Genomic DNA, 25,204 nt, shown 5'->3' with positions numbered 1-25,204 from the left:
TCCAGGTTTATCCAAACAGCTAGACCCAGGATGGCTGCCCCAGTCCTATTTAGAGAGAAAATAGGTACCACCTCATGAAAGACATACTGGCCCATTTGGAGAAGGGAGGGGTTCATAAAGCTGGATTTATGGGAGGCATACTACCATGTTAAAATCAAAGAAGGTGATGAATGGAAAGCTGCTTTCAACTGCCCACTTTGCTGTTTCCAGTTTAGAGTGCTCCCAGAGTATTCATCCAGCTGATAAATGAAGTCCTACATGAACATCTGTACAAAGGAGTGCTGGTGTATCTTATTGACATTTTGATTTACTCAGAAACAAAAGCTGAACATGTAAGACTACTTAGAGCTATCCTACAGGAGCTTTGTGCTGCTAGGTTGTATGCCAAACTATCCAAATAAGAGTTTCATCAGGACAAAATTGTCTACTTAGAGGCTATAGAATTTCCCATGAAGGGATCAAAATGGACCCAGAGAAAGTGCAGGCAGTGTTGGAATGGACACTGCCCTGCACCAGGAAACAACTGCAGAGCTTCCTAGGGTTCACTATTTTTTACAGACAGTTTATTCCTTCTTTTGCACAAATTGCCCTTCCCTTCATGAATTTATTGAAAATGAAACATGGAGGGTGGGGTGGGGAAGAAACAAACCTAGACCCAGCCAACCACTGAAATGGACTATGGAGGCAGCATTTAAAACAGGTCTTCTCTATTGAGCCAGTGCTAAAACATCTGGACCCAGATAAACCATTTGTCATCCAAGCAGATGCCAGTGATGTAGAAGTGGGGGTTCTACTGATGCAAAAGAATGAGCACAGACAGTTACAGCCTTGTATGTACATGTCTAAAAAATTAACTGAAACCGAATAACACTGGGCTGTGTAGGAAAAGGAAGCCTATGCTGTTAGATGGGCACTCCTTTACTGGAAGCATTTCTTGGAAGAAAGTAAAATCTTTTCCAGGTTTGGATCAATCACAACAACCTGGAAGCCATGAAACCCCCTTGGAAATTCTCTCCTGCACAAAAGCAAAGATAAAAACCTCCTAGAATGCATATGGGTGAATATAAAAGAAAAAAAGAATGACATTGCCATAAGTGTATACTACAGGCCACCCAACCGAGCAGAAAAAATAGATGTACTTTTTGCCAACTAACTAACAAATATATGTAGGAAACACACTACAATAGTAATGGGAGACTTCAGTTACCCTGACATCAATTGGAAGACTAATTCCACACCAAGTGAGAAAGCGAATAGGTTCCTGACTAACCTAGCTGACAACTTTGTTGTCAAAAAGGTAAAGGAGGGAATTAGAGGGACAGCCATACTGGACTTAATTCTTACAAACGGAGAAGAAGTGAAGAGAGAGTTGAAACCACAGGAACCTTGGATGAGAGTGACCATGACATACTAGAATTTAACATAACATAAACACAAGCAATATAATATCTAGTCCTAGATTTTAAACGAGCTAATTTTAACAAACTCAAAGAGAACTTTAGAAAAATTCCTTGGATGAAAATCCTAAAGGGATTCTCAAGAAGCTTGGGAAATGCTGAAAAATATTATTATAAAAGCCCAGTCCAGCACAATATCACTGAAAAAGAAAAAAAAGAAATCCAAGAAGAAACCAGCATGGCTGCACAAAGATCTCTCTGACAAATTAAAAGACAAAAAGGACAAGTACCAAAAATGGAAAGACAGACACATAACTAAGGCAGTAGATAGCCAGAATCTGCAAAGATGAAGTCAGGAAAGTAAAGGCTCAGAATGAACAAAGACTAACATATAAATAACAAGAAAAAAATCAAGGAAACAGTCCATTAAAGAGAGAAGACAGCAAGGAAGTAACAAGCAGAGAGAAAGCAGATCTGCTTAACTCATTCTTTACATCGGTCTTCATGCAAAAAGAAGCAATAGTGAAACCTGTCAAAAACATAACTGTAAAAGACAGACTAGAAATTAAAGTTAAAATAAGCAAAAAAAATAGTAAGAGAACATGTCTGATCTTGATGTGTACAAATCATCGGGACCTGATGGATTACATTCCAGAGTTCTAAAGGAGCTGGCAGATGTTATTTCAGAACCATTGTACCATATCTTTAAAAAAATCCCGGAGCACCGAGGAATTACCAAAGGACTGTCAAAAAGCTGGTGTGATTCCCATCTTCAAAAAAGTAATAAAAACAGACCCAGGAAACTTCATACCAATCAGCCTAACATCAATACCCAAGAAGATACTGGAAAAGATAATAAAAAAACAGATCTGCCAAAATCTAGAAACGTGTAAAGTAATAACTAGAAGTTAGCATGGGTTTGTTAAAAACAGATCATGCCAAACCAATCTTATTTCATTCTTTGACATAGTGACTAAATTACTAGACCAGCAAAATACTGTGGACATAATATACTTAGACTTCAGCAAGACATTCAACAAAGTAGACCACAACTTACTTCTTGATAAGCTAGAAAAAAGTGGGATAGATAGAATCACCATCAGATGGATTTGTAATTGGTTGAAAAACCATATTCATTGAATAGTCCTTAACGTTACTACATCTACATGGAGGGAAGTAAACCGTGGGGTGCCACAAGGTTCCATCTTAGGCCCAGTACTCTTCAATATCTTCATAAATGACTTAGATGAGGGAATAGAAGAGGATCTTACCAAATTTGCAGATGATACTAAGGAATAGCCAACACCAGAGGTGGTATTCAGCCGGTTCGCAGGAGTTCTGGTGACCCGGTAGCAAGAACTTGGCATGGGTTGCAGAACTGTTAGCGATTTCTGGCTGGCCACACCCCCGAACCAGTTCCCGGTTGCCCAAGTAGTCACTGCTCGCTTGCCCTGCCCGCCTGCTTGCTTGCCCTGCCCATACGATGCCCTAACCCCTGGCACTCCTTCCTGGCGTCGCCCCGACCTTCCAGTTGCCTCCAGAGGCCATGGCCTCCAAACTGGGGCCTGGCGCAGCTGGCGAAGCCACCATGACGGCTTGTGCCGGCTGCTGAAAGCCCCTGGATCACCTCACCACAGCCCGCCCTCTTCCCAACCTTCTGGCCACCTCTGGAGGCCATGGCCTCCAGCCTGGGGCCTGGCGCAGCCGGCCAAACCACCATGATGGCTTGTGCTGGCTGTCGAAGGCTCCTGGATTGCCTTGCCACAGCCCGCCCTCTTCCCAAACTTCCAAGCCCCCCCGCTTCTAAAAGCCCTCAGAGAAGCCTTTTAAAAGAACCCACTTCCCTCCCACCTCCAGCAAGCACCTACCTCTTTCAGACATCTTCTCCCGATTCCCGAACTGCTGCTTTAATCTCCTGCCTTGCTTTTGTGCTACTCATCGGTGGGCAACTGATTCTGCCTGCCTGTTTTCTTCAGTAGGGTAAGTAAGTGGCTTTTTTCCCCTAATCATTATTTAAATCAGGGCAGGGGTCCTCAAACTTGGCAAGCTTAAGACTTGTGGACTTCAACTCCCAGAATTCCTGAGCTAACATGACTGGAGGAGGAATTCTGGGAGTTGAAGTCCACAAGTCTTAAAGCTGTCAAGTTTGAAATCCCCTGATTTAAAAAAAAAACAAAAAACAGTAAGTGTGTTAATTTTTTTCCTAAAAAAATAATCATACAAAATTTTTGCTTTTGTTTTTGCCTGGGTCTTTTGTCTTTCCTATCATGGTGGTTAATTCTGCCAGTTATCAGGAAAAGGGGATCTCCAGGTGAGTTCTCTTAATAATGGCTGTACTTTAGTGGTGCTTTTTGTTGTCTTGCTTGTTTGCCTGGGGATTTCTTAAAGGCAGAAGGGCTGAGATTTCTGGTGTGAGGTTTTGGGTCCTTGGGGGAACAATCCAGGGTTTTTATAGCAGTGGCTTTGTCTGGGGATTAAGTAAAAAACTGTTTTTTATCTGCAGTATTTTTGGGGGGGTGCATGCTTTCAAAGTTATCTACTCATTAACAATGATCAAATACTAATATTTGCTTATCCTTTTTACTAAAGTTTCCTTATATAATTGGTGTTTTCTTTTATATTTTTACATTTCTAACTTCTGTTTCTGTTAGTTAGCCATTGATAAAAGAAATCCCATGTTAAAAAGTATTCTAAGCCTTCTCCTTGATTGTAAATTTGTAATTGTTAATTTATTCATTTCTGCACATTCTAATATTTTAATTCATTTTCACATCTTTGTTTTTCCATTGTTGTGCAAACACAATTCTAGAAGCTATTGTTTGTGTAAAATTAAATGAATCCAACAAAATATTTCTGGTTTTAAATTCAGAATATCCTCTGTTGGGATTTGAATTTGAGCTTGTATTCTGATTGGTTGTCAGACTCCCATGGGGCCCTGCAGGGGCAACTCTGTAGGCTGTCCTGAGTCCCAGACTTGGTTGAACCTTGCTGGATGATGATGTAATGAAAGGGCTTTGGGCAATTCCTAATATAGCTCTACCTGGAGTAGATCTTTGTTATTTAAAATAGACTTGCCTAGGCCAGAGTAATGGCCCATTGGCAAAGGTTGGGGTGGGGCTGAGTTTCTGCCTCTCTTGAGTTTTTACTTTTCTTTTTAGAGGAAATATTCTACCTTTTTAATATATCCTAAAATATTTCATTTTCCTAGGAGAGGAGTGGATTTTAACTTCCAACAATGAAAAACTGTACCTTTCTGGTTTGTTGGACCCCATGCTGATAAGACTGTACATTGTTGCTGGGTGAAAAAAGAGATTCCCTCCCAGTCACATGACCACCAGGCCACGCCCAGCCAGTCTCATGACTGCCAAGCCATGCCCACCAAATAAGCCACACCCACATAGTTACATGACCCCCTAGGCCACTCCCACAAAATAGGCCATGCCCACAGAACCAGTAGTAAAAAAAATTGAATTCCACCACTGGCCAACACCCTGGATGATAGGCTCAAGATCCAGATAGATCTTGACAGACTTGAACACTGGGCTTTATCTAACACAATGAAATTTAATGTAGAGAAAAGGAAAGTCTTACACTTAGGCAAGAAAAACCAAACGTACACATGTAGACTAGGTGAAACCAGGCTTAATAGCAGTGTCTGTGAGAGGAATCTTGGAGTCTTAGTGGACAACCAATTAAATATGAGCCAACACTGTGTGGCAGCAGCCAAAAAAGTCAATTCAATCCTAAGTTACATTAACAGAGAGATACAATCAAGATCAAGTGAGGTATTAATACCACTCCTAAATAGGTACAATAAGCCCAAATGAGCCTCACTTCAAATTTACCTTGCACTACTTGCCAGGAGGAAAAAATTTCCTGGCTGATGCTTTGTCAAGAATGACTCAGTTCGAGGCGGAGCCTCCTCACTGACAGACCATAGATCGCGACTCTCTGCGGCTATGGTCTGTGCTCTTTCGTTGGAGAGCCCCGATCTTTACGATTAGGGGCTGAAGCTGCTTTGGAGGGGCAGTGGAGTAAGGGGAAGCCGCAAGTCAGGTTGAGGGGAGCCGCATCTCCTCCCCTGGGCTTGGTCTCCCCACCCCCCGAAGACGACTGCAGCAGTGGTTTAAAATGGCCACCCTGAAGAGGAGGACTCAGCTGGATTAAGATTTGTGCAGGAGGGAAGAAAGAGGTGGATAACATCTGGACTGGGACAACTGGGCGATACAACTAAACAAAAGTACCCTGGGATTAAGGTAACATGGAATTTTTAAGAAATGAAAAGTGAGCGGCAAAATTACAAAGGGACAGGAAAAAAAAATAAGAAAATATTTTTGACAGCTAAGTGGGGCTTCGAACCGGGAAAGGAAGAAGCTGGAACTAAAGATTTAACTAAATTGGACTAAAATATTTTGGCAATAAACAGGCATAAAATAAAGCTGCACTTAAGATTGTCAAAAAATAATAATAATAAAGTTTACAAATTGGAGACTGGACTGTGCTGGAATATTGAGGTTCGAAAAACCCTAAATAAAAAAATAGGGGAAAAAGGTGAAGACTTTGTATAATGGAGAGTGCCACCTTTTGACAAAAACCTGAGCTCAAACAAAAGGGAAAGCATCCTGTGTCTGAATGAACTTGTGTGGATATAACATTAAAGAAATATTGAAACAAAGCAAGAATCTTAGAAAGTGAAAGCAGAACCAGAATAAAGAAAAAAGCAAGGAAAGACTGACTGGGATTGATTGATGTTTTTGGTATAGACCCTGGGCTGGAATAACTGAGAACTTTAGAAAACTGAAAGAAGAAAGAAGGAAAGTAAAAGTGTTTTTTTTTTTGTGGACTTTAACGATCATAAAATATAAGAGTGTGTAATGATGATATCTCTTTGGGAATTAAAAATGGAACTTAAAAATATGAGAGAATTACTACAGGAAAGAGGCGAATTACTTTGCTCTGTGTTAGAAAAAATGGAAATGGCAATTAAAGAACAAGAAGAAAGAGCTTCAGAGGAGGAGGAGTCGACCCAAGGAGAAGACATTTTAAATAGACAATTAACACAAAGAACACTACAAAGAAGTGGGGAAAGAAGGAAGGTTAAAAAGTTGAAATTTAAGAAGGTAATCAAAAGGGGGAATACCTGTGAAGTCAGGAAAGGCAGAAAGACCCAGCAGAAAAGGGGAAAAGAAGATATTAAGAAAGAGAGGGATATAAACTGGAATGAGAAAAGATATGGGGAAAAGAGGGGGAAGAGAAGCAGTAAGAAACAGGTACATGAAATAAAGAAATACGGAAATAGTAAAATGTTGAAAAGAAATTGTTTTTTCAGAGATAATGGTTGATGAATTAAAAAGGGGATTCTTCAGGATGACAAGGTGTAATAAGAATATTTCTGCAATTAAAAATATTTAGAAAATAGGATAATATAGATACTGATAACTCTTATTAAAAATTAAGGGGGGAAAATATGCTGCGGAATCCAAATGAAAAGATGTAATGATTATTATTGTAACTTCTTAAAAATAATGGTTTATTGGGAATCAAGATGAGGGAATAAAGGTATATTTTAAACATTGAGGTGTCACACTCAAAGCAGTAAAAGGGGGAAAACCTATACTTGGTGGTTTTTTTTAGTGTTAAAATTTGTATTAATCTAGAATTTTTAAAAAGAATGTGTAATGGAAAAGGAATATGACAGACTAAAGAACCAACTAAATTAATAAGTTAATATAGACTATTAAAAGCAAGGAGAGACATTGGTAACCTTTATTATTATTATTATTATTATTATTATTATTATTATTATTATTATTATTATTATTATTATTATGCAAACACATATATTTTATCTTTATTTTTAAAATATATATTAAAGGATTATATTTGAAATAATTGAAATGAAACAAAAAGATATTTCGATTGAGATTAATGAAAGAGGTTAGAATTAACGTGTTTGTTTCTCTCCTTACTGAAAATTTGGAATGGAAAAAGGTAATAATAGAATTAAGTATGCATATATGAATGTATCATTGCTGTCATATTTGTATGTAAAGGTGATAACCCGGAAATATATTGTCCACTAAAAAGAGATTTTTGTTTTTAATGTGAAAAACTGAATAAAATTTGTAAAAAAAAAAAAAAAAAAAGAATGCCTCAGTTCAACAGCTGTAAAGTAGAAGTAGTCAAACCTATGCTCCCATTGCACCAGCAGGCAACCCAAATGACCATGAGAGCATATGGAAAAGAAAAACCTCCTGTAAATGGAGCTACAGAAGCTGCTTTTAAGGTCACTTTAAAGGATGACAGCTGGTTTAAAACCCATAAAAATGTTTGTTCCATTCAGGATGGACCGGGCCAAGCTATATGTGCCTTCCAGTCAAATTATGGAAGCTAGCCATGATGCCAAACAAGCAGGACATTTTGGCTTTGTAAATTTTTACACTTCATAAAAAGATAATTTTGGTGGCCTTCCCTCAAAAAGGACATTGAAAGCTATGTCTCCAGCTATCGTATGTGCACCTCAGTAAAATGAAGGCAAGGGAAGACACCAGGCCTCCTCCAAACAGTAGCTGGGCCTTCAGCACCCTGGACAGATATTTTTATGGACTTTATCATTAGAACTCCCTGAAAGCTCAGGGAACACAATAATTTGGGATGTAACTTTTTTCTAAGTAGGTCCACTTTATCCCTTGCCAAAAGTTTCCCATGGCTAAAGGATTACAAAGATATTCCTACACCACATCTATTGATTACATTGTGCTAGCAGAAAATAATTTTGGAGGGCCTGTTTGAACTTACTGAGGACTACGTTGTGGTCACAATCCTCAGACTAGCAGCAGAACTGAATGATCCAACTTGGTTCTGGAACAGTACTTGAGATGTTTTATCAACTATCAACAAGATAACTGGACCAACCTCCTGCTGTTTGCTGAGATGGCCTACAATAATATGATGCAAGAACAGCACTGGTTTCACTCCATTCCAAATGTAGCTACAGGACAAGAATTTAAACCTATGCCTGCATTTCCAGTAAAAGATCCTATAATTTCATCATTTAAAGAATGGATCACTCAATTACAAAATATCTGGCCCGTTGTATGAAAGGCCCTTGCTGAAGCTAGGAATGCTTGCAAAATCCAGGCTGATTTTTAAAAAAGGTTTGTGGATCATGTATATTTGTCCACATAATTCCTCCAATCCTCTAAAAAGTTTGGCCTTTGCAGCATTTTATTTTACTGATGGACATGGGTTATGGGGTTGGAAGTTGAAGGGAAAAGTTAGCCTAATGCTTCACCTGTGAATTTCAGACTCCACCTGATTTCTCTACAATCACTATCTCTCAGTAGAAATTTCTTTTGAAATGCAAACCACTTCAAGAGTTGAGAAGATAGCTATGCAGTTCTTTACAGATATCTTATTTGCATTACAAGAATCCCAGTTTTAAGTGGTTGAAGACTTCATCTAAGGAAGCAACTGCCCTGCTTATGAAAGTCAGAGGCATACAAGAAAAAAAGGGGAACATCACATTCCAAACCCATCATTCATAAAGCTACAGCATGAATTCGGCCCTTTCCTTGGGGGCACTCCAAGAAAATCCCAACTTTTGGAATTTTTTGATGTGCAACTTTAGTGATGACAGATATTCCCTGAACATTTGAAAACAACAATTCCATATATTGTTTACACAATCATCTCACCATTGAGAGGTATGTCAATAAGCAACACAAGGTGTCAGCTGGTGCTCCATTCAAAATCCAAGAAAGAAATACTTAGACTCCATTAATCAGAGAAAAGATATCTTTTACTGGAAATCAAGTGGTAGCAACAAAAGAATTCTGAATCTGAGAAAAGGGAAGGAGGAAAATGTTTCCAAACAAATATTGGAGTCGACCCCTTTGTTTTCGAGAATCCAAAATTTCTTTAACTTCAAAATGTTGTTCACCTTCAATTAGCAATGGTACAGGGGGATCAACCTGAGTTGGTATCAAGTCGGAGGTATGTTCAGGTTTTAATAAATTTACATGGAAAACAGGATGGATCCATCAAAGGGTTTTAGGTAATTTCAATTGGACTGCCACAGGGTTCACAATTCATTCAATTGGGAAAGGTCCAACATACTTAGGTCCAAGCTTTTTTGACTTTTGTGTGGTCTGCAAATATCTGGTGGATAAAAAGACCTTGTCACCAACTTGATATGGTTTTTGTGGAGTTCTCCTTTTATCTGCAATTTTTTTATGAGCTTGATGAGCATCATCTAATGCTTTATGGGTAACCGGCCAGGTAAGCTGGAGCTGTGTTATCCATTCATCTAATGACTGAATGTTAGGTTTCTCCTGTGGAAGCTCAGGTATGGGTACAAAGTCTTGTCCCAAAGCCACTTTAAATGGAGTAAACCCAGTACTACTATGTACCGAATTGTTATATGCCACCTCAGCGAAAGGCAATAGGTCAGCCCAATTATCTTGCTGATAATTTATATAACATCAAAGATATTGTTCCAATACCGAGTTAGTTCTCTCACAAGCCCCATTGGTTTGTGGGTGGTGGGCGGAACTTAAGCCCTGGGCAGAGCCCAATGACTTCAGGAACTCCTTCCAAAAGTTTGAGGTAAACTGGACACCCCTGTCTGAGATTATGCATTCAGGGACCCCATGTAACAGGTAGATATGTAAAATAAACAGTTTAGCCAACGTTTTCGCAGATGGGATTTTCGCACAAATTGGTTACTACCCAAATAACTGTATTCCCCCCACTTTCAGATAATTCCACTATAAAATCCATAGAAATTTCCTTCCATGCAGCCGTTGGTCTAGCCACATTTTGTAGTAAGCCTGCTGGTTTACCAGGAGGCCGTTTGGTTGAGGCACAGATAGGACAGCTAGCCACATAAATCTCAATGTCCTTTTTCAAGGTAGGCCACCAAAATTGCCTTTTAAGCAAGTGTAAGGTTTTCACGAATCCAAAATGTCCAGCAGCTTTAGAGTCATGAGCTTGCTGTAATATTTGGTTTCTCAGCTTTACTGGCACATATAATTTGGCCCCCACCCATGCCAATCCATCTCTAACCATACAGTTATTTGAGTGAGCAAGGAACCAATCATCAAGTTTTAGAGCATCTCTTAATTGTGCAGTCAAATCATTTGATAAATCAACCTCCTTCTTTTTCTGGGGTCTGGTAACCACTGGAGCTGCCAACTGTTTGGTTGGGACAATAGGCCGTACCACTTCTTGGCGAGCACTATTATATTGAGGTAATCTAGATAAAGCATCCGCCATGAAGTTCTTCCCCCCTGGAATGTACTTCAATGAAAAATTAAAGCGCTTAAAGTACTGCGCCCAGCGAACTTGCTTGGGAGACAGCTTTCGAGGCATTTTCAAAGCCTCCAAATTTTTATGATCCGTCCACACCTCAAATGGGTGTTTTGCCCCTTCTAAGAAATGCCTCCAGGTTAACGTCCCCACCCCCAATAGTTCAGTTGGCTCATCCAATTAAAAGTTGTGTATATCATCATATGGGCATCTCCAGGTGGTGATGAGGCCTCTGTCTGTTGATCTTGACATATTTTGATAAAGAGTTGCAGCTGTGCATAGCATAGGATAGAAACCTAAGCAAGAATCTCCCCCCCCCCCCAGCTTATACAGTTCTGGTTTGTAACACCTCCAGCTCACTTCCCATAACCATTTCCCCCTCCTCCCCCCGTTACTTATGACAGCCGAAAGATGCAGAGCAAAGGGAGAAAATCTTGAAGGCTGACACAAGGTTTCATATGTTTCTGCCAATCAGAAAGGGTCTGGTTCACATTAGTTAACAAGGTGAAACTGGCACTTGGTTTGCAAACCCAGAAGTGAGATCAACTAAAAACTTAATTCTGAGCTGAGAATGGACATGAGTTTTCTGCTGGAGATAAGTTCATCTAGGCTGTTGCTCTTATCACTATCAATTAAATATCACATTGTCCTTTAATATATAAGTTTTCACAGGGTGGAGGCTAATATTCTAAAGTGGTTCTCAAGCTTTTCTTCATCACAGACCCCCTTGAAATAACTTTTGTGACCAGAGACCATGATCATAGACTACCAATAGTTAGGATTTAAATCATAACATTCCTTCAAGCCTTCATGGACCTGCCCCCAGGGTTCCTGGACCACAGGTTGAAAACCACTGCCATAAAGCCTCTATCTAGGAAATAAAAATACAGGTAGTCCTCAACTTATGACCACATTTGAGCACCAAACCTCTGTTGCTAAGTGAGAAATTTAAATGAGTTTTGCCCTCCTTGCTGCATTTGTTAAATGAATCACTGCAGTCCCCATTGACTTTGTTTGTCAAAAGATTGTAAAAGAGGATCACATGACTCTGGGGTACTGCAACCATCATAAATATGAGTTACTTGTCAAGCATCTGAATGTAAATCATGTGACCATGAAGATGCAATGACTATTTTTTCACTTTTTTGACATTATGACTGCTGCAGCATCCCCATGGTCATGTGATAAAATTTGGAGACTTGGCAACTGACTCATGTTTATGACAGTTGCAGTGTCCAGAGTCATGTGATCATTTTTTGTAACTTTCTGACAAAGTCAATGGGGAAACCAGATTCAATTAACAACCATATTGCTAAGTTAGAAAGCGCAGTGATTCACTTAACTGTGGAAAGAAAAGTAGTAAAATGGGGCAAAATTTACTTAACAAATGTTTTGCTTAGCAACATAAATGTAGGTTGTAAGTTGAGGACTATCAGTACAGCATCCATTCAAGACCCCATAATCTGGTTCAAATCTTCAGATGGCATTTTTATTTGAAGTGTGCTTTTCTACTTACTTGACATGTTTCATCAGATACAGATTAACAGAGTTGGAAGGGACCTTGTAGATCATCTAGTCCAGCTTCCCACCCAACCAGACCCTACACCATTTTTGGCAGATGGCAGTCCACTCTCTTCTTGAAAGCTTCTAGTGTTGAAGCTTCTACTACTTCTGATGATCAGTTGTTCCATTGGCTCTCACTGTCACTGTGCTTTGGAAAATAGTTTGACCCCCCTCCTCTCTGTGGCAGCCCCTCAAATATTGGAACATTGCTATTGTGTCTCCCCTGGTCCTTCTCTTCACTAGACTAGCCATGCCAAGTACTTGCAACCTTTCACTGTATGTTTTAGACTCCAGGCCACTAATCATCTTGGTTGCTCTTCTCTTTCTAGAGTCTCAACATCTTTTTTATAGTGTGGTGACCAAAACTGGACACAGTACTCTAGGTGTGGTCTTACTACTCTATAGTAAGACCACACTCTAGGTATTAGTACCTCACGATCCTGATTGTATCCCTCTGTTAATGCAACTTAGGACTGCACTGGTTTTTTTGGCTGACACCATACACTGTTGGCTCATATTTAATTGGTTTTCCACTATGACCCCAAGATCCCTCTCACAGTTACTGCTATTAAGTCAGTCTATATGTGTACTTTTGGTTTTTCTGGCCTAAGGGTAAGATTTTACTTTTCTCTACATTGAATTTCATTTTGTTAGATAGGGCCCAGTGTCCATCAGTTGGATCGGAGACATGCATTATTATTTGGGTTTTACAGTGATATTCCAAGCATTCTGCAAAAGATAAGAAAATAAACATCAAGTGATCTGTTTTTCTCAGTGTTCATCTTACTTAGTTGCAAGGTTCACTTGTTTTACACTGCACTTTCCTAGTTTTCACAACTAAACCTATCAGTGCATAGTGCCAAGAAAGGTTTTGTTTTTCAGCCAGCTTGTCAGAGTGTGACACTGATTAGGACTGAGAGGAAAAGAGAGAGGAAGAAATTGACTCAGCTGACTTCCATGCCAAAGACAAGAGTAGAACCAAGTCTCCCTGACTTGAGTACAACATCTTAACTACTACATAGCATGTCTAAAGACAGTGAGCAGGTGTGGGATTCTACCAGTTCGCACCTATTCGCTAGAACCGGTTGTTAACATTCTAAGCAGTTCAGAGAACGGGTTGTTAGAAGAAATTACTGGCCTAATCCTGTAAGGAAGGCAGGAAGGAAACATTCTGGTGTTGCTTACAGAAACTGCCTCTCCGTTAACCCTTATTACATTCTTGGCAGGACTAGAATTCCTGTCTCAGGAACTTCTCTGGAGTTTTTTTCCCCTCCTTTGCTGGTACTTTGCTTGTGTGGAGTGACCATTTAAAGTTACAATGGCACTGAAAAAAGTGACTTAAGATCATTTTTCACACTTACGACTGTTGCAGCATCCCCACAGTCATGAGATGCCAGGCGAGGAGATGCATGCCTCGATGTGAGTGATATTGAGTTGGCCGCACCCACCCAGTCACATGACCACCAAGCCATGCCCACCACCTAAGCCACACCCACAGAACCGGTTGTTAAAAATTTTGAATCCCACCCCTGACAGTGAGCATTACAAAAAGAACATGATGAAAGAAAGGAAACTATTTATGTATTTATTTATTAAACATATTTCTAAGGTGCCACAATCCAGAGAGATTCTCAGAATTGATATGGACTAAAACATCCATGGTAATGGGACACAATGGCTCAGTAGTTAAAAATGCTGAGCTTGTTAGCTGGAAAGCTGACAACCTACGTTCAAGACCTGAGTGCCATGCAATAGGGTGAGTTCCTATTACTTGCCCCACCTCTTGCCCACCTAACAGTTTTACAGCATGCAAATGTGAGTAGATAAATAGGTATCATTTTGGTGGAAAGTTAACAGTGTTCCATGTGCCTTTGGCTGGTTATATGAACATGGAAAATGTCTTCAGATAATTCTGGTTTCCTCAGCCAAGAAATGTAGATGAGCACCATGTCCTAGTGTCGGAAGTGACTGGGCAGGGGAAACTTTTACCTTTAAAACATCTGTGGTAAAAATAAAACAATCCCAAATACTATAAAAATAAAAGCCATGCAATATACAACATAAATAAAGATAGTGACATCCACATCATGGAGAAACACTCTGAAATAATTCAACTTTTAAAAATATCTTAAAATACTAATGAAGAATTGTCAGCCTGATCTCTATGGCAAAACTGTTCTGCAATGTTGGCACTGCCACTGAGAAGCATCAAAGCTCCAAACCTCTGGACTACCCATAACAATGGTCTGGCCATCATAACTATATTGTTTTTATTATTTATCCCATTCATTCTGATCCTTGGTAACTGCCTGGCAGTCCTTGAAGTTTTTCCAGAAATGATTTGCTATTGCTTTCTTCCTAAGGTTGAGAAAAAGTGATTGGTCCAAGATCACTCAACTGGCTTTGTGCCTAAGGCTAGGACTACGTCTCCTGGTTTCTAGCCTGATGCTTCACCACTAAACCAAACTGGCTCTTTTCTAAATTATAACCATCTTCAAATGGAGTGCTCCATCTTTTTGTTGAAAGCTCAATGGGAACTTAGTGAGGTCTTTGCTGTACATTACTGCTACAAATATCTTACACAGTTCAGCTTCCCAGTTTCATGGAAGATACGGCTGCATCTCTGTCTGGTCAGCAACAAGCTTTCAATGGATTTATGGCCCTGGTGTTCTAGTTTGCAATACAGTTCGCAGCAGCTGCATCCGGCACTCTCTGGCACCCAGCATATTCACTCATCTTCCCTTTTGCTTTGTTCTGCTTATGCATAATGTCAACTCATAAACCTTTCATCAAGTCAACCAGGTGGAAAAAACCCATTACCGAAAGAAGTGTTCTTTCAGGTTTGGGGGCAGAGAAAGATGGGGCCAAAGGAGGCTGAGAATTCTCCCTGGTGATTTAAAAAAATAGCTGTGTGTGCTCTTAGCTGAAAAGCTGGCTTTGCTATGCCCCCTAAGGTGCTGCCGAGCTTCTGAGAAGCTTGACCCATCAGTCATACTAGTGACAGGACCTGGAATGTGCTATGAACATAACCAAAGAGAGAGCATTTTCAGCTTAATATGTGGTGATGAAAGGAAGGTTTCAGCATGAGTAGGAATGTCAGTAAGAGCATAAACACTTGTCCCTTTATGGGGAAGCATCACGATTTTGGGAGGGTTCACCCTGCTCTGAAAAAAAATGTGTTCCCATGTTTCTGGCTCCAGCAAACCTGTTGGCAGACACCCAGGTTAGTCTATTTAAGCAGGTTCTGATAAATGAGCAAGGTGAGAAATATGGAGATCAGGAAGGAGTATTTAGCCAAACTTTCCAACTGTTCCTATTTACCAAGGAGAATCTGTTTTTAGGTACAGTGTCCAATCAATCCTTGTCCTTATTTGCCTTTTCAAGATGAATACTTTTAAAAACCAGCACAAACTTCCCAATGGATTAGGAAAGAGTAACAACTATAGTTACTATTTATTAAATATATAAGGTGCAAGTACAGTCAGTTTTATAATGGTTAAGGCATCAGGCTAGAAACCAGGAGACTATGGGTTCTAATTCCCCCTTAGGCAAGAAACTGTTGGGAAACTACTAGCCAGGCAAGAGGAGGGATCAAGTGGCCTTGAGTCATTGTGCAGCCGCAAGAGACATAGGGACGACCTTCCTAAGTCCCATAGGAGTCATCTATTTGTTCCCAAGAGAAAGCAAGCAGTCTGAAGAAATTCCTGTGTTATGGGCAGAATACAATAAAGTAGTTACTTGAGCCCTAAATGTGCAGATCTGGTTACTTCCACTCAATATAAGCCATCTAGGTGACTTTGGGCCAGTCATTGTCTCTCTGGTCTAGGAAGCAGGCAATGAAAAACCACTTTTGAAATCTTGCCAAAAAAACTGCTATGTCTTGTCCAAGCAGTCTCTCAAAATTGGACATGATTGAATGGAAGGGGAGAAACAGTGAGGTTCAGATCATTGGCTCATCTGACCAAATATTGATAGTGGTATTTTTCTCTTACACATCTCCCCAACATGATGGAGTTCCCCATCATATCCTCATGTCTGTCCCTAAGATTTAACTCAAGTGGCTGAATTTCAAAAGGCTGAAAACCATAGGAAAGGAGATGGCACAATATTATGACAAAGACACTGCATAACAGAAGTTTCAGAAACCAACCACCCATTAAAGAAAAAAAAAAGATTATTTCTACTTTAATAAAAAATACACACATGCTTATTGATAGAAGAGAAGATTTGTAGCTCAGGCTTGAACTGTAGGTCCTTGCTGTTCTTTCAGCTTAAGATTTTGTTGCAGCTTTTTATTACCAAACCAGGTAACATCATCAGTGCACTGCAAGAAAACCACCAAACACAGAGAGCACCTGTCATGCCCTTGTTGGAGTCTGACTCTGAGGGGGAGATTGAGGAGCTGACAGGGAAAGAGAGTGTGGCTCTGGTAGCTGTGAAAGAAATGGGGGAAGAGCACAGTCCAGCTGAGCATTAAGAGGAAGACCCAGGGCCATCCCCTCTTCATCCTAGGGTACACAGGGAGGAACAGAGAAGGGAGCAACATGTCTTATGGGAGAGGAAAAGGCCCTGATACCTTTCATTAGTTGCAGGTGGGAGAACAGGATAAAAGTGGGGCATTTTAAATAGCTCTTTGCAGGAAGCAAAGCATGTTTTATCTTGGTTGAGGCTTATCTAGGTTTTGATGTCTTCCCAACTGTGGTTGTTGCATTATCTTGTGGAAGTCTGCAATTTATCATCCTGGTCTGCTGTGTTAATGACTCCAGTGTGGTTTGTGTTCGGTTTTTTTAATTTCTTTTTTTTTTATTAACAAATTTTATTGATTTTCAAAAACAAACACAAACAAACAAAACATAAAACATAAAAACATAAAACATCTTTTTTGAAAGCAGCTTGATCCCGGGTTACATCTCTTCGTACAGACAAAAATTCAAATTCATGCTCATTTTATATACCATTCCATATCTTATTGCCATTCTACATTTTCTATATAGCTTCTCCCCTCTTTTAACTTTCTTAGTTTTATTTTATTTATCTCATCTCAGTTCAAATCATTATACTTATATTCTTTGTCTGTCCTGTTTCCAGCTGTCTATTATCCTTTCTCATTAAAAAAATTTCTCCTGTAATCACCGATTGGAGTATGATGCCTTTATCTCTTTCCCCTAAATTTATAACACTTAGTATAATACATAACTTCGATTTGGATTCTGCTTAGTACATTCTAAAGTTACACACTATATTTTAAAAAGAGAAAAAAATATAAATATATAATATAATTAAAACAACAATCCATACCAATTCAAATCTATCATTAATATTAATATTCATTTAAGTCTTAAACATTTTACACATTACTTTTCAAATAAGTATCATACTTCTATGGGAACACTTATAAACTTTCCATAATTATTCCCCCCCCCCACTTTACTTGTATTTTAAAACATTGTGTCATTAAAGTGTTCCCATTCCTTTTTAATTCAATTCTCTCATTTATTTCATTTCCTTTCTTTTGTTCACAAAAATTTCACTGAATTACACTAAATATTTTATCCCACTTTTTAATCACATGTTGTTTCCAATTTTCTAACATTATTTCTAATACAAATATAACAATACAATCTTATGTACCTTTGCAGAATCATTTTTTCAGTTAAGTTTTTACCCATTTTCTCTAAATAAGTCCTGTTTCTTTACATCTTGCTCCACACCTTTGAAGTTTCTCTTCCCTTCCTTCCTCCCTTGCTTCTTCTCTCTGCCCTTTTTACCCCCTTGTCTCACCACCTCCATTTCCCTCTTCTGTATTCCCCCTTTCTGTTGCTTTCTAACATTATATCCACTTTTCACCTTATTTTTCCCTTTTTGGGTTGTTTTTTTAGATCTTAAAGTCTCCATTTTCTTTCCCTCCTTTCCCCTTTCTTCCCCAAGTAAAGTTACTTGTTCGTTAAAGATGGCTTCTTCTTTGTCCCAATCCTCTTGTTGTGCAGGTCTTTCTTGTAGTTTCTCATAGGTACAGATCGCCATTTCTAAGAATTGAAAAAGAGAGCCAAGGGAGTCCTTCCCTTCTTGTTCCTCTTCTTTGTATTTTTTAAATTCCATTTTCAGTTCATCCACAAGAGATGCCATTGTAAAAAAAATTTTTTTCAAACAACCACCCAAGTGTTTTTAGTCATTCAAATATAATTTCCAAAAGTCCCAAAGTCACCAAGCAATCCAGATACACACAAGCTGTTTCTTTTGACACTTTCTTCTTTTTTCACTTTCTCTTCCTGGGGTTACTGTTTAGTTACAAAATTCCAGTTAAAATGTATCTTTTAGAAGTCTTGTTAGGATTTAAACAGATTCTTTTAAATTTTAGGCAGTCTCCTCCTTCTGAATCCTACTCTTATTCTTTTCCTCTCCCTTCCCACTTACAGCAAGAAAAAAAAGGTGTTTTTTTTCAGTGTTCAGAAGTCCTTATTATCCCCTTGACATTTAATTATCCAGTTTAATTACCTATTGATGCCAAAGCGGGTTTTTCGGATTTCTCATTCATTTCTGTTCACTGTCAACGTTAGGAAGGAGAGTGGAAAAAAAAAACTTTCCCTTTTCACTTTCATTCGCCGCTTCCGAATCTTCCTTGGGAACGATGTATCTTTTTTAAAAATTTAAATTCCAGGATACCTTGATTGTTGCTTCTTATCCCTGTCAGCCAAAACTTTCACTTCTTAACTTCCTCCTGCACTTTCTTTTCCGGCTGAGTGCTTCTTTGAGGCGGCCATTTCTGACTGCCGCTCTTACCGCCTTTGGAAAAGGGAGTTTAGCCAGCTGAGGAGGAGAGGTGCGATTCCCCTCAACCCTGCCAGGTCTCCCCTGTCTTCACCACCTCTATGGGGTGGCTTAGCCCCGAAGCCGGCTGGCTCGGGGCACTCCAGCGGCGAGCGTAGGCAGAAACCGTGCACGATTGCAGATTCCTGCCTGCCGCCGAAGCACTACAAACCGGAACTCCGTTTTTTTTAATTTCTAATTATCTTTACTTTTGGTTCAGACTGCATTTACTCTCTTCATAGACTGTTTTTGGAAGAGTTTGATATCAAGTCGAGGATAATTGGACGTTGGGGCCGAAGTTGAAGGCATTAAAGGGAATTTATTCTACTTTTGTGACTTTGTTATTTTTGTGTCATGCCCCGGATCATTACAGCACCAAGAATTCTACATATCCATGCTTAACAGGAACATATAAGACCATTTATTTTCTATCAAAGTGAAGAATATGAAAAATGTAAGGGGAAAAAAAGACACAGCATTAATTAAAAACAAACAAGCTAACAGGATAGCTATAGTACATACTCAACTTTAGACACCTGGCATTACAAAAACCAATCTCTGTAGAATAGAAGCAGGGATGGGATTCTACCAGTTCGAATTGGTTCAGTACAACCAATTGTTATAATTATGCAGTTCAGAGAATCAGCAAATTGTACCACTGACTGGCCCCGCCCCTTCCCTCCCTGCCCCTTCCACTCACTCCTTTTCATGCTGCCTGGTTAGCCTTCCTTTTCTCACTCACCCAGCTGCCTCACATGCGGCCTGAGAAGGTAAGGCCAATGGTGGGGGGGACACCATGTTTGGCTAAAGGGAGTGTGGGGGGCCACAGTGAGGCTTACCACCACTACCACATTTCCTCCCCCAATGGCCTACCACTGCCACCATATTGCCTCCCGGAACAGCCTCATATTGCCTCCCCGTTGTCTCATATTGCCTCCCCAAATGGCCTCATATTGCCTCCCCAAACAACCCCATATTGCCTCCCCATTGTTCCCCAAATGGCCTCATATTGCCTCCCCATTGCCTCCCCGAACGGCCTCGTATTGCCTCCCCAAACAGCCTACCACTGCCGCTCTTCTCACCCCTTCCTCCTCCTCCTCCCCTTTTCCCAGGGAAAGGAGAAGGCAAAAGCAAAGGATTTCCTGACTTGACGCTGGTTAGTTGGTGATGGAGGTGTGGGGGCTAACGCTAACCCCGTTCTCTTGGCAAGGCTGAAAAGGAATAGAGATGGGGGGAAGTGGGCAGAGGCTTCATAAGCAAAAGGGGTCATTCTCAACGAGCTGGAGTCAGAGCCACATCCAGTTAAACATACCTCTCTGAGATTCAGTGGATACCCCATGCACACACACCCCAACTCGGTCTGCTGGGGCAATGCAGCCATCGCCAAAGCAGTGTGGGATTCAGAGCAAAGTTTCTCCTAAATAAGTTCTGGGGAGCCAAGCCCAAGCCTGCGCAAACCTGCTGTCCCTTCCACAACCAACAAAACTTCCATTCAAATCAGTGCCGCCTCGCTCTCAGGAGGTGGGGGAGAGAAAAGAGAATGAATGGGAGAAAAGAAAAACTTGGGGATGAAGAAGGGAGATCGAGAAGAAATGGGGGAGGGGGTCTCTATGCCCTCCTCCCAGGCTGACCACAAATGTTGAAAAGCTTCTGATTGCGCTCTCTCACTTTCTTTCTTTCTTTCTTTCTTTCTTTCTTTCTTTCTTTCTTTCTTTCTTTCTTTCTTTCTTTCTTTCTTTCTCTTTCTTTCTTTCTTTCTTTCTTTCTTTCTTTCTTTCTTTCTTTCTTTCTCTCTTTCTCTCTCTCTCTCTCTCTCTCTCTCTCTCTCTCTCTCTCTCTCTCTCTCTCCTCCTGTTCATCTTTTTTTCCCTTTCCAACTATGGAAGCCTCCCAGGCAGGCAGAAGGGGCATGAAACAAAAGAGAGACCCAAGAAATGGGGAAGGGGAAGGATAAGTAAGGAGCAAACTTGCCCCAAATGCCATGTCTGAACAACTTGCCCTGGGGGTGGAGTTGGAACCAAGGCGTCTTGCTCTAGGACAATCAGGGGGCAAGTGAGCGAGCGTTGATCTCTGCATCTCAGATGCACCAGCTGCAGCCACAAGGAAGGACCCTCATCACCTTTCTCTCTGCCGCAGGGAATTCCAATGCATGGCAGTGTAAACAAGCTGCCCACCCCAGCCCCTTCCAACTCCTCACAAGTCCACCTTCTCCCCATGGCTGCTCTGGAGAGAGATGCTTGCTTGTGCAGAAGAAGCACTGATCCAAGCACCCCGCCAGCACAGTGCATGTGCTCCAGTCAGTCAATCACCGGGGTTTCCTGGGGGGTGAGCGATGCTGCTGGGTGCTTGGAAAATACTTCAGTGACTGGCCCACTGCTAAAAACAAACAACGAGGTGAGGTGTGAGGGCTGGTTGGAAGCGTGTGTGTGTGTGTGTGTGTGTGTGTGTGTGTGTGTGTTTCAAGTGGGTCTCCTAGCTTTAGAAGGAGAGAGGAAAGGAGGAAAGGAAGGGATAGAAAGAGAAAAAAGAGAAAGAGAGAGAGAGAAGGAAAGAGAGAGAAAGAGAGAGGGAAAGAAAGAGAGAGAAAGAGAAAGAGAGAGAAAAGAAAGAAAAGAAAGAGAAAAGGGAAAGAAAGAAAAAATGAGAGAGAAATGAAGAAAAGGGATAGACAAAGAAAGAAGGAGGGGTGGAAGGAAGGAACAGAAAGAAAGAAAAAGAAAGAGAGGAAGGGAGGGAGGAGAAAGTGAATGAGATATATGAATGGATGGATAAATACATGGATAGATACATGGAGGGAGAGAGGAAGAGAGAGAGAGAGAGAGAGAGAGAGAAAGGAGAGGAAGGAAGGACACAAACCCTGGCTTCAGAAGACTCTTTGAAACAGCACAACTATCTAAGGCTAAAAGGGATCTCAGAGGTCATCTTCTAGTCCAACCTCCTTGCTCCAGCACGAGATCCTTACAAAATAATAGAATAGCAAGGTTAGAAGGGAGGGAGGGAGTGTGTGTGTATGTGTGCGTGTGCACAGTCACATGGCCACCTAGCTACACCCACCCAGTCACATGACCACCAAGCCACACCCACAAATTAGGCCACGCCCACAAACAAGTTGTTAAGAAATTTGAATCCCACCCCTGCTTATGATCCCACCAGTTCTTTGCTACAGGCAGATGGTAGTTGTGACACAAATTCCACTGGACCATCTGAGCAACTGTGTTGTGACATTGTTTGTAGTCAGTCTGAGTGATTGTCTTACAACAGTTCAGTATGTGATCGATGGTTTTATTCGCTTCTTTGCATTTGGGGTCATCAGCAGATTTTTCTATTCTGGCTTTGATTGCATTCATTCTGATGGCTTGTTCTTGGACTGCAAGAATCAAGCCTTCTGTCTCTTTCTTCAGTGTTCCATTGGTCAGCCATAACCAGGTCTTTTCCTTATCTACTTTTCCTTGGATCTTTTCAAGGAACTGTCTATGCAGTGCTTTGTTACACCAGCTGTCAGCCTGAGTTTGCATTGCTGTTTTCCTATATTGATCCTTGGTTTGCTGCACTTTGAGCAGCTTCCTATTGTTGATCTCCATCAAAGCTGGTTCAACACTGTCTTTCACATAATCTGCCAGAGCATGTTTCTCTTCTTCGACTGTCTGCTTTGTTGTTGTTGTTGTTGTTGTTGTTGTTATTGTTGTTGTTATTATTATTATCATTTCATTAAACATGAAACTCAGTCAACTGAACATTCAAAAATGCATCACAAATATCACTGTCTGGCGCTAATGGCTGATATGGGTTGTTGCCAGCGTCCTAGGTATCAGCCAAGTATCTTCTTAAAATGTATGCTGTTCCAAGTAGCGCAGGTTTTTTTGCAATTCTGCTGGTGTTATTGCAGAAACCTGCAATTTCTTGATGTATTTTATAAAATTCTTGGACATGGTGCCAAGTGCCCTGATGACAATGGGTATCACTGTTACATGTTTCATCCATAATCGCATACTTTTGATGGCCAGGTCATGATATTTAGTTATTTTTTTCTAGTTCTTTTTCTTCGACTCTGGCATCTCCTGGTACCGCAATATCAATAAATTGTATGTTTTGGTTTTCGACAACTGTGATATCTGGCGTGTTGTGTTCCAAATCTGTATTCAAAAGTCCCACAAGATTTTCACCTTCTCATTTTCGATAACTTTTTCCACTTTATGTTCCCATGACTTTCGGATATAGGTAAGTTGCATTTTTTACAAAATGACCAATGGATTAATTTAGCAACTCAGTCATGTCTAGCTTTATAATCAGTTTGTGCAATTTTACTGCATTCATATATTAAAAGTTTCAACTTTGTCATTGCAAAGTTGGCAGTTTGGATTGTCAGTTTATTTTTGTATTATTATTATTATTATTATTATTATTATTATTATTATTATTATTATTATTATTATTATTATTATTATTATTATTCTTCACACAGTCAGCCAGATGTTCAGACTGGGTTTGGCATTTCTGTTTACCTATCGAGTCCTTATCAAGGATCTGGGATAGGCAAATCTGGATGTTTGATGGTGTTACAGATATCGCTGCAGGATGGAAGCTGTCCAAGTAAAGCTTCCTTCTGCAATTGACTGATGGCAAACTTGTCAATGCCTATGGTGTTCAACTGGTGCTCCAGTTGTTTTGGGACTGCACCCAAGGAGCCTATTTCTATTGTACTACCCTTGCTTGCCTTTGCCATAGTTGTTCTATTTCTAATTGTAGGTCTTTGTATTTTGTTATCTTCTCCAGTTCTTTCTTTTCTCTTATGCTGTTTCCAGGCACTGCCACATCTACTATCCAGACTTTTTTGTCTTCCTTATCGACAACTGTTAAGTCTGGGGTGTTATGTGGCAGGTGCTTGTCTGTCTGGATTCTGAAGTCCCAGAGCAATTTAACTTTTTCATTTTCTATGACTTTTTCTATTTTATGGTCCCACCAATTCTTGCTTACAGTCAAATGATATTTCTTGCAGATCTTCCAATGAACCACTGTTGCTACTTTGTCATGCCGCTGCTTGTAGTCAGTTTGTGCAATCTTCTTTCAGCAGCTTACCAGATGGTCCACTGTTTCTTCAGCTTCTTTGCATAGGTGGCACTTACTGTCTGTTCCTGTCTTCTCAATTCTGGCTTTGTATACATTTGTCCTTAAGGCTTGGTCTTGCGCAGCCAGAATTAATCCCTCGGTCTCTTTCTTTAGCTTTCCTGCTCTTAGCCATTGTCAGGTCTTGTTATTATTTGCTTTCCCTGATATTTGTACTGGCCATGAAGTGCTTTGTCTCCCCATGCCTCTGTTCTGTTATTTATTTGGTCTTCCTTGTAGGCCAGTTTGGTCTCTCTGGTAGTCAGTAAGCCTTCCTGGCATATTAACTTCAGTGCATCTTCTTCATTGTCCTTCAGATATTCTTCCAAAGCCCTTTTTTCTTCTTCAACTATCTGATGTACTTCCAACATTCCACACCCACCTATTCGCCCTGGTAAGTAGAGTTTGTCAATGTCACTGCGAGGATGAAGGGCATGATTCCTTGTCATTATTTTTCTGGTCTTCCTATTCATAGCTTTTCATTCTGTTTGAGTCTAGTTCACTATTCCAGCTGTGTATCTAATGACTGGTATTGCCCAGGTGTTGATTGCCTTGATTGTATTTCCTCCATTGAGTTTGGACTTTAAGATCTTTTTCACTCTCTTGATGTATTCACCTCTATCTTTTTTTCTTGACTTCAGTGTGCTTGATGTTATCAGCTTGAAAGATACCCAGGTATTTGTAGTAATCATCTTCATTCAGACTCTTAATGTTATTTTCATGGGGCATGTTGATTCCTTCAGTTTTCACTATTTTTCCCTGTTTGATAGTGTGGCACATTTGTCCAATCCAAACTCTATTGCAATAACTTGGCTATATATATGAATGTTGTTGAGCAGCGATTCTACGAGGGCTATCCACAAAATAGATTACGTTTTCGTCTATAGCAAGAAGGGGCGGAGCTAGCGTGGCCATCTTTGGTCTGTGCATCCGCCGCTCAGTCTGCATCTAGTCGTGCTAGTGGGAAGTTCGTATCATTGCCCGTTATTTCACAGCAAACGTTTGAAATGTGTGCTGCAATTGAA

The 25,204-nt window shown here is 40.3% G+C and overlaps 1 pseudogene; it reads right to left on the bottom strand.

Annotated features, from left to right (window-relative positions):
- Positions 1 to 918: 918 nt before the first annotated feature.
- On the bottom strand, positions 919 to 24,383 carry LOC148130031 (uncharacterized; annotated as a pseudogene).
- Positions 24,384 to 25,204: the final 821 nt, after the last annotated feature.

The sequence above is a fragment of the Notechis scutatus genome, chromosome 7 (assembly GCF_049901735.1).
Source record: "Notechis scutatus isolate UNSWTSFEM ecotype Mainland chromosome 7, rNotScu1.2, whole genome shotgun sequence".
NCBI lineage: Eukaryota > Metazoa > Chordata > Lepidosauria > Squamata > Elapidae > Notechis > Notechis scutatus.
This window is presented reverse-complemented; position numbering and strand designations above follow the sequence as displayed.